Source organism: Rhinatrema bivittatum, chromosome 3 (genome assembly GCF_901001135.1).
Source record: "Rhinatrema bivittatum chromosome 3, aRhiBiv1.1, whole genome shotgun sequence".
Classification (NCBI taxonomy): domain Eukaryota; kingdom Metazoa; phylum Chordata; class Amphibia; order Gymnophiona; family Rhinatrematidae; genus Rhinatrema; species Rhinatrema bivittatum.
The window spans coordinates 97,650,482-97,660,712 of NC_042617.1; the positions used below are offsets into that span (position 1 = coordinate 97,650,482).

Consider the following 10,231-nt stretch of genomic DNA (forward strand, 5'->3'; position numbering starts at 1 on the left):
TGTTGCATGTAGGGTTGCCAACTTTTCCATAGACCAGAACTGGACACTTGAGGACCAGTGGGGGGGGGGGGGGGGAATGGTCCCCCTTCATTTGCATAAATTTTAGATCCTGCCAGTGTACTGCCTAAACAGTGTATCTATGTATCTGCAGAACCACTGGGAGCTGAGGGCCATGCTGTGCACCACCTTCTCTCCCTATGCTGTCCAATCACAGCATGGGAAAGGAGACAGGTATATAGCACAGTCCTCCGATAGAGGAAGAGAAAGGCAGGACGGAGCCTAAAGGCTGTGGGAAAAAAAGAGGATCCACCTCTAAAACTGGACATTTAGTGTCTGGTTGGTACTTCTGACTGGACATTGTATAGAATGCCTGAAAACCCGGCTGTCTGGTTCAAAACTGGACAGTTGGCAACCCTAGTTGCCTGAGAGCCCAGCTAACGAGAAAGGGTTTCCTCTAATTGAAACAATGTGTTGTAGCCCTTGGTGCTTCCTTTTTTTGTGAAATTTCCATGTAAATGTATTCTTGTATATTCTGGGAATAAGTTTGTTTTAGCAGAACCTTTACATCTTGAGCAATTTCTTCTTGATAAAAAATGAAGGGAATTCATTTTTGTATATGTTGACATGTGGGTTGGATATATGGTACTGAGGTTTTCTTCTCTGATCTTAAGATTACCTTTTTTTCTGAGCTGTACTGCAGAGCTGGAAATATAAATTTCTGTATGCATGACGAGCCCGCATTGTCAGTGTGCAATTAAATGTTAGAGAGCTGCACTTAAAGTCCTCGCTGCCTCAGAGGAATTTTCACATTCGTGCTCTTTCCTCCAAGTTTAAAAATAACTGACAACACCCAATTTTAAACAAGCTGGCATGCAGCAACTAAAGGGCAAGTGTCCATCAATACTGCTGATCCACCCAGCACGGCGTGTCTCCTCCAGCGCTGAAAAGCTCAGCACCAGAGGACACAAAATACAGCAAACTGGGTGTGCTTAGAGCAGATGACTGATAAGTGCTGGAGCCCCAGGGACCCTCTAGTCAGTGCCTGCCAGCTTCTTCCAAAAGGGACTTTTTCTTTCTGGATTTTATTCAGCAAATATTTTTTTTTTCTATAGGCACAGAATGGGGAAAAGTGCCCCTCCCCCCCAAAAAACCAAATACCCCCCCTTTTAAAATGAAGTTTATTGTGAGTGATTCTAAACTTTGATGAAGGAGTAACCACCCCCCCCCCCCCGGCCACCCAGTTGACAGCTGTTTAAAAACAGTGAAAGTTCCAGATGCATCGAGGAAAAAAACATACGTTTCAACCAAAAGTACCTCTTTCAGGTGTTACAAGTGTAAAGAAAGTATTTTAGTAGGGTAGCGCATCAAGCACAAGAGGGTTATTTATTAAAAGTTGTTCTCCCCTTTTATGGGGAAATTACTTAGGGCATCAAGGCAAGCTAAAGTCTCAGATCACATTTCTTTTGTGCCTTAAAACTTTTTCTTTTTTTATTCTTTTTGGGAAAACAATGTACACCTCCAGTCACATTCCTTGTTATTAAATATTCTCCTTCCCTGAGTCCACTGTTGGATTCATGCTATATTTATGTTTTACATATACCATTCTGATAAATATACTAACACGGTAGATGCTGTACCCACCCATTTTTCTGGGTGCTCCTACCTACACTACTCTAGCTGAACATATCTCCTAGCTGTTATCTATAGGAGCTTGATTGTCTGCCCTACTCTATGCCCGTCCTCTTTTAATATGGGTAGCCAGGACTTACGCTTCTCCCATGCCCGTCCCTTCACATAGAACCACACAATAAAAATACACAAACAATATAGTGGGGTCAAAACAGGCTGCAGCTTTATTACCAATAACCACCAGGAGCCCAAGCCAGATGTGAAATAACAATCATCCCACAGCGTCCATCCGCCACCGACCTGCAAGATGGATATTACCAGGCTACTCAGCCTGAATGTTAATATATTGACAATACACATATCCACGACCCCCGCCACCATCCAGCAAGGAGCTGAATGTGGAACAACTGCACCCAGTTGTTCCCCCAAGAATCCCTGACATGACAACCGTCACAAATCTGCTTCACTTTTTTGAAGGAGTTAATAAACATGTGGATAAAAGTGAACCGGTAGATATAGTATACTTGGATTTTCAGAAGGCGTTTGACAAAGTTCCTCATGAGAGGCTTCTAGGAAAAGTAAAAAGTCATGGGATAGGTGGCGATGTCCTTTCGTGGATTGCAAACTGGCTAAAAGACAGGAAACAGAGAGTAGGATTAAATGGGCAATTTTCTCAGTGGAAGGGAGTGGATAGTGGAGTGCCTCAGGGATCTGTATTGGGACCCTTACTGTTCAATCTACCTTATAAATGGCCTGTGACCGACGGCCCGCAAATGCGCAGTAGAGCGCAGCTCTACTGCGCATGTGCGGGCAAGGATGTCGATCAGAAAAAAAAAATGGCGGTGGGGCCGCAGGAGCGGGAGGAGAAGCAGCGGCGCCGCGCGCGCGCGCGGTGCCGCTGCTTCTCCTCCCCAGATCTGCCGGCAGATCTCGGGGGGGGGGGTGTCACTCCCGCGCCCCCCCCACCGAGATCTGCCGGCAGATCTCGGGGGGGGTGTCACTCCCGCGCCCCCCCCCCCCGAGATCTGCCGGCAGGAGCGGGAGGAGAAGTAGCGGCACCGCGCGCGCGCGGTGCCGCTACTTCTCCTCCCCAGATCTGCCGGCAGATCTCGGGGGGGTCACTGCCGCGCGCGCGGGAGTGACCCCCCCCGAGATCTGCCGGCAGGAGCGGGAGAGTTAATGGAGCCGGGGTGAGGGTTGCGGGAAGTCGCGCTTACGGCGCCGGGAGGAAATGGAGGTGGGTGAAGGGAGGGAGAGGGGGACTGAGTGAGTGGGAGGGAGGGAGGGAGGGAGAGGGGGACTGAGTGAGTGGGAGTGAGGGAGAGGGGGGACTGAGTGAGTGGGAGGGAGGGAGGGAGAGGGGACTGAGTGAGTGGGAGTGAGGGAGAGGGGGGACTGAGTGAGAGGAGAGGGAGGGTGGAGAGGAGTGGGTGGGGGAGGGGGGTGGTGAAGAGTGAGGGGAGAGAGAATGAGGGGGAGGTGAGAGACAGAGGGATGTAGCCCGTTTTAACGGGCTTTACGGCTTGTATATTTATAAATGATCTGGAAAGAAATACGACGAGTGAGATAATCAAATTTGCAGATGACACAAAATTGTTCAGAGTAGTTAAATCACAAGCAGATTGTGATAAATTGCAGGAAGACCTTGTGAGACTGGAAAATTGGGCATCCAAATGGCAGATGAAATTTAATGTGGATAAGTGCAAGGTGATGCATATAGGGAAAAATAACCCATGCTATAATTACACAATGTTGGGTTCCATATTAGGTGCCACAACCCAAGAAAGAGATCTAGGTGTCATAGTGGATAACACATTGAAATCGTCGGTGCAGTGTGCTGCGGCAGTCAAAAAAGCAAACAGAATGTTGGGAATTATCAGAAAGGGAATGGTGAATAAAACGGAAAATGCCATAATGCCTCTGTATCGCTCCATGGTGAGACCGCACCTTGAATACTGTGTACAATTCTGGTCGCCGCATCTCAAAAAAGATATAATTGCGATGGAGAAGGTACAGAGAAGGGCTACCAAAATGATAAGGGGAATGGAACAGCTCCCCTGTGAGGAAAGACTAAAGAGGTTAGGACTGTTCAGCTTGGAGAAGAGACGACTGAGGGGGGATATGATAGAGGTGTTTAAAATCATGAGAGGTCTAGAACGGGTAGATGTGAATCAGTTATTTACTCTTTCGGATAGTAGAAAGACTAGGGGGCACTCCATGAAGTTAGCATGGGGCACATTTAAAACTAATCAGAGAAAGTTCTTTTTTACTCAACGCACAATTAAACTCTGGAATTTGTTGCCAGAGGATGTGGTTAGTGCAGTTAGTATAGCTGTGTTTAAAAAAGGATTGGATAAGTTCTTGGAAGAGAAGTCCATTACCTGCTATTAAGTTCACTTAGAGAATAGCCACTGCCATTAGCAATGGTAACATGGAATAGACTTAGTTTTTGGGTACTTGCCAGGTTCTTATGGCCTGGATTGACCACTGTTGGAAACAGGATGCTGGGCTTGATGGACCCTTGGTCTGACCCAGTATGGCATTTTCTTTTGTTCTTATGTTCTTAAGTCAATCAGCCAATCAACACCAAGCAGGACTCCAGTTGGCTCGAGCTACCTGCTCCCTCCCCCGCTGTGACAATACAATCCATACCCAAATATACTGAGAAAATTAGGGATGGGCAGGTGAGATGCAGCGGCGGCAGCTACAGCAGGCAAGTGACACTTGCGCTGCTGAGCCCGACGCCCAAAGAGACCCAAACTCCTCCCACTACCCCGGCCCTAGGGAACCAATCCGTTCCCTGCTTCCCCTGTGCTTTGAATTCAAACCACTAACTCCTATCCTAACCGACTGAGGATCCAGTCACCCAAGCCCCTCCCCCTTCTCCTCCATCCCTCCCAAGCCAGGACTGCCACCGAAGCAAGCCTGGCACCATATTACTACAGGCAGACAGATCTCCATGCACTGTGCTAATAATGCCTCCCAGCTATCAACTGTACAAGTCTGAATGCCCTGCAAGCCATTGGACTTCTCCTTTTGTCCTTAGCTGGGACTTGCAGCCAAGTAAGCCTGCAGCTCATGCTAGGACACCTGTCACCACCTCCTGATTATATTTGTGAAAGTAACAATGCCTTGCTTCTGTTTCATAGTAGTTAACCTGGCCTTTTCTTCTCGGGAACTTGATGCAGCCCTATGGCTGCTCTGTGCAAGCTGGCTTTGTCCTCTCCCTGTTTTGGCCCTCTACTGGTCCACGCAATTGAGTATATAGATTTCTGTAACTAATTTAACAGTCAGTCACCCTTTCCAAACCCACTTTGTTTTTCTGCCCCTCCCTTGCTCTTAGCACTGCCCTCTCTCCAAAGCATGCTTAAATTCTGCTAAACTTCATTAGTTTTGCTGCTTGGCAATTCTATGCATCCACCATTCCCATGACTGTTCTGATAAGGTTCAATATAATGCTTCAGGAGGCCATGCCTCTCGAGGCAAGGGCCGTATAACTGGGCAGACGTGCTGTAGGCAAGAGGGAGGGGGGGCACAGCCTAGGTGCGGAGAGGGGCGGACAATGGGACTAGGGGCCAGTTCAAACCTGAGCATGAGCCAATGAGACAAGGAAGCGGCGTCTCTGAGCTCAGGTACTTACAGGTAGGGCGGGGTGGGGGGAGCACATTTGCAGCCTGGAAGCGAGAGCAACAGGCTGATCTCAGCACGGCTGTGCTACAACAGTTTTGCTTTTACTTTCACTTTGCCTCCAGCACGGCTGTGCTGTAAGAGGAGCAGATCAGCTATAGGAGCAGGAACGATTTCTTTGATTTCATCATTGGGTAAAGTACAAAGATTTTGTGGCTGATAGGCAAAATGTTGAGAATATTAATGGTAATTTTGTGTTGCTAAGGTCTGGTAGGTATGCTCACCCCCTCCCCCCTTTTGCATTGAACTGGCTCTGCATTACCAGTACTTTATTTAATGAAAAGGCTTTGAATGCATGGCTGCTTCTGCCTGGAATGTTATTTTATTTAAGGAAATGCCTTAGCACACGGCTGGTTATATATATTTTAACTAATATATATTTAGTGAAACGCCATGGGCACATGGCCACACTTTACCTGTTATTATATATATATATATTTTATGAACTCATGGCTGGCTTTCAGCACAATGCTTGCTCTGCATGTTGCTGTATTTATTGAAAGGGCAGCGAGTGCAGGGCTGGTTACCTTTCACTTGTAGCCTCTTAAGAAATGCCATTGAAGGGGTCTGCACATGGTGAATGCATAGGTGGTTAGAGCACATGGCTGGCAGTAGCAGGCTTGGTAGCTCAGTCGTTAGAGCACTGATCTTGTAGGCTTGCTTTACTTTAAAATCGACGTTTTCTATGTATTGCTTTACCCCTCGCTCTCTAAATTGCTAGGAAGTGGGCAGGCTTCATGCCTGCCATGCTACCTTAACAACCTGTGGATGTGCTTTGTTATACCTAAGTAATCTGACAATTAAAAAGTAGCCAGCATCCCGTAGTTGGGAATTCTGATGATATGTCTATGGGACAGCGGTACGGCATTTGAGTGCTCAGCCAGGTTAACAGGATGTTTTTTATATTAATCCTAAAGGTGATATTTAGTATTCGGTTACCATTTAAGGGGACAGCTGTCCCATGTGCACGTTTATACTGAATTATAAGGGGTACAGGACCCTCAGCTTGATAGATATGATTCAGGCTGCGCTATGCAGCTCTATACAAAGTAAATTAAAATATTAATGAAAGGTCAGCTTACATCTTAGCATGGTATTGTGGTTCTTATTGGAAGGGCTTGCCAGCAGAGGTCAGCACATGGCAGCGGCCATTTTGGGAGGTCAGCACATGGCAGCGGCCATTTTGGGAGGTCAGCACATGGCAGCGGCCATTTTGGGAGGTCAGCACATGGACTTTCAGGATTTTCTTTTACTATTACTTTTCTTTTACTCCCCAGGCCCCCCCCCCCCATGCGCCGGCACTCCTGCCTCCCCACGGAGTCCGGCCGCCCCTCGCCCCCCCCCCCCACCTTCCTCAGATGCCCCCACCCCCATCCTATTCCCGTCCAGCCCCCCCAAACTTGCCGGGCCCAAACGTGCGCCCCCCCCCCCCCCGGCTCCTTGCACCCCACCCACCGCCCCCCCCCCGTACCCCGGCTGCCCCCTCCCCCACCCACCCCCCTTAGCAGGTGTGCGCACACCCACGTTTGGCTACCTATTCATATGCCCCCCCCCCCAAAACTGTGCGGGATCTAACCATTTAATATGTCTACACAGCATGGCTACCACTCAGCTTGCTATGGCTTCTGCCCCGTCCGCACTTATGCCGGACCAGGCTCAGGCTCCAGCCAAGCGAGCACGTCAAAAGCCAAGCAAATTGCAGGAAAACTTCGCGGCAACGCCAGAATTCGAAAAACGTAAGACCAAGACACAGAGGAATAAGAAGAGGAAATCCGCAAGCACACGACAACCACGTAGCATCAGCCATTTGGGCTGCTATGTACCGGAGCAGCCCCCTCCACGGGGCATGACCCCTGCAGCACCGACCCCTGCAGCACCGCCACGAGAGAACTTCGGCAATGTTACCGAACGACAGCTGTGTCAGCTCATGGACCAAACCTTGTCAGCGGCTGCTATCCATGGCACGGACAGGGTGAAGGCAATGCTGGATGCCTTAACGCATACCACTAGCCCATCCCCTGGCTCAGTGCCCATCGGTCCACAGCACGGTGCAGCGGGCAGCTCCAACAGGTCAGCTGGCAACACCCAGCCACCAGCACGTCAACAGACAGCTCATGGACAACACGGGCAACCGCAAGAAGGACAGAACTGTGAGTACCCTGATTTAAACCGGGGCCAGGGTAATGCGCAGGTACCCCCAACACAGCCCAGTTACCCACCACCAAGGAATGGCAGCGAAGTGTGGCTGGGGCCACAAAGCGCTCATACTGACATTTTCGCTGCTATGAAAGCTATTTTCGATAACTGGCATGGGCAGGGTAATGCTAACACTAGCCCAGCACAGGAAACAGGGCAGTCAGGACGACCCATGGGGGATATTTTACTTGTGACACCAACCCCAGCCACAGCTACAGCTGTTGGAACACCAACCCCAGCCACAGCTACAGCGGTTGGAACAACGGTGGGTCAGCTGGGGACCAATGGGCACAATACCACTGGTAGCTCAGCCACGAATGGCAATAACGCTGCACAATACACATGTACAGTGGGCTCACTAACCGCGCATGTGTTTGATTATACACTTATTAGGAACCTGGATTGTATAAATTAAAGTTTTAGGCTCACTTATTTCCTTTCTCTCTTTATCTGTTTTTGTAAAAAATTAGTATATTTATTTTATGAGTAGGGATTTTGATGGTTTATTGTATTTTTTCTTTCTGTGCTTCTCTTTAACTTTTTGCTGATTAGATTGATTTTATTTTTCTAATTTTTATTTTATTTAAATTATCTTTTTGTTAATTTGATCTATATAATTGATACTTGTAAACCGCCTTGATCAAACTTGTTTGAATAGACGGTATAGAAATATTTTTAAATAAATAAATAAAAGAGAAAATATGGCGCAGCGAATATGTAGATATATTCGAGCTGCTCAGGAAAGAAGGGGAGGGCTCCGATCCCAAATGCCACGAAGCGTGTAAACTCTCAGCTAGGGAGAAATCCTTCATCGCTAAGACGCTAGCTAATTGGTCAGCAGGATTCAGAATCCTGTCATCCATCATATGTCAAAAATTTCCTGAAAAATGTTGCTCCTTAATTGCTTACCAGGACGTCATTTGTGGTGCTTATCGCACGTATGGCGGTACGGCTTGGTTGGAGTATGATGAGCAGTTCAGAAGGAATATGGCTGTGAACCCAGGTTTAGAATGGGATCGCAAGGATATTGACCTCTGGCTCTCAAAAATCACACCGTACCGACCGGTGCAGGAGGTTGTCCCTGGCTTCGCTGGCAATGCATACCAGCCGAGTACATGGTTAACTCCTCGCCACACACTTTTACGGGAAGATTTCCATTTCGGCAAGGTCAGCCCTTTCGTCAAGGGCAAAGGTGGGGGCAAGCCACTAGATTTTGGGGCGGGGGGACTCCCATCTGTAGGCTGTTCAACTCTGGTGTTTGCAGATTCGCTGTGGCCTGCAAATTCAGACACGCCTGCATAGGATGCGGTGCAGGCCACCCTCAAACAAAATGCTCAAGGGGAGGAACCATCCCCCACACAGAGCAACAATAAATTCATTAGAGCACCTACCCCCATTAAGATACATAGCTTGCAGGTCTGTTTAAAGGGTTATCAGCCCAAGGGTTTTCCCAAGGTTTTCACATACCTACCTTGGGGCCAGAAACCGCCACAGAGGCTAAGAATCTGTTATCTGCGAGGAATAATGAAGAGGTCATTGCACTAAAAATCAAAAAAGAAAGTGACATGGGTAGGGTGGAAGGCCCATTCAATGACAAACCTCTACCTCATTTTAGGATTTCCCCTCTTGGGGTGGTTCAAAAAAAAAAGAGCCAGGGGAATTCCGAATGATTCACCATTTATTCTTCCCAGAGGGTGGGTCAGTGAATGATTACTTGGACCCCGAAGCATGCTCGGTCGCCTACGCCTCATTCGACCAGGCATTAGACATGGTGAGGCATTGGGGGCAAGGGGCATGGTTGGCAAAAGCCGACATTGAATCAGCCTTCCGCTTGCCTCCAATACATCCAAGCTGCATCCATCTGTTGGAGTTTCAATTCCGAGGTAAATATTACTTCGATAAATGCCTCCCGATGGGCTGCTCTATATCTTGCGCCTACTTTGAGAGGTTTAGCACATTTGTGCAATGGGCTGTAGAGCAGGACATCGGGAAAGGGAAAATCATACACTATTTGGATGATTTTCTGTTTACCGGCCATAGGGACACACAGGCCTGTGCGCAAGCCCTCGAAGCATTCACCCGGAAAGCTGACGAATTAGGTATTCCGCTAGCTAAGCACAAATCAGAAGGACCGTCACAAAAATTGTCATTTCTCGGTATCGAAATTGATACTCTGCAAATGGTCACACGCCTACCGCCCGCAAAACTAGAAGCGTTACGCGCCAACATATCTACTACCGAACAATCACGCAAAATCACGCTAAAACAAATGCAGTCACTCATTGGTCACCTCAATTTCGCTTGCAAGATCATGCCCATGGGTCGCCCCTTCATTAGAAGATTGTCCCAAGCCACAGCAGGTATTCGCAGGAGCCATCATTTCATTAGAATCACCAAGGAGCTCAGGGAGGACCTCATAGTATGGAAGACATTCCTAGGGGAATATAATGGGCGGACAGTTTGGAGGGACCCAATCATGACCAATAGGGAGCTGCAGCTCTACACCGACGCAGCGGGGAGCGCTGGATTTGGGGCCTATCTGGCTGGGAAATGGTGCGCGGAACGATGGCCAGTACAGTGGGAAGCCATGGGTTTACTCAGAGACATCACTTTTCTCGAATTGTTCCCCATTGTTGCAGCAATACACATGTGGAAAGCATGTTTCCACAACAGAAGAGTGGTTTTTTGGTCAGACAACATGGCGGTTGTACAGGCGATA

The 10,231-nt window shown here is 48.3% G+C and overlaps 1 protein-coding gene across 1 annotated transcript in view; it reads left to right on the forward strand.

The window, feature by feature from the left end:
* Positions 1-5,289: 5,289 nt before the first annotated feature.
* Positions 5,290-10,231, forward strand: part of PLCB4 (phospholipase C beta 4) — an 855,807-nt gene continuing 850,865 nt past the window's right edge. The window contains exon 1 of the mRNA XM_029593509.1: positions 5,290-5,450. The gene's annotated coding sequence lies outside the window, so the exon portion shown is untranslated. The remainder of the gene's footprint in view (positions 5,451-10,231) is intronic.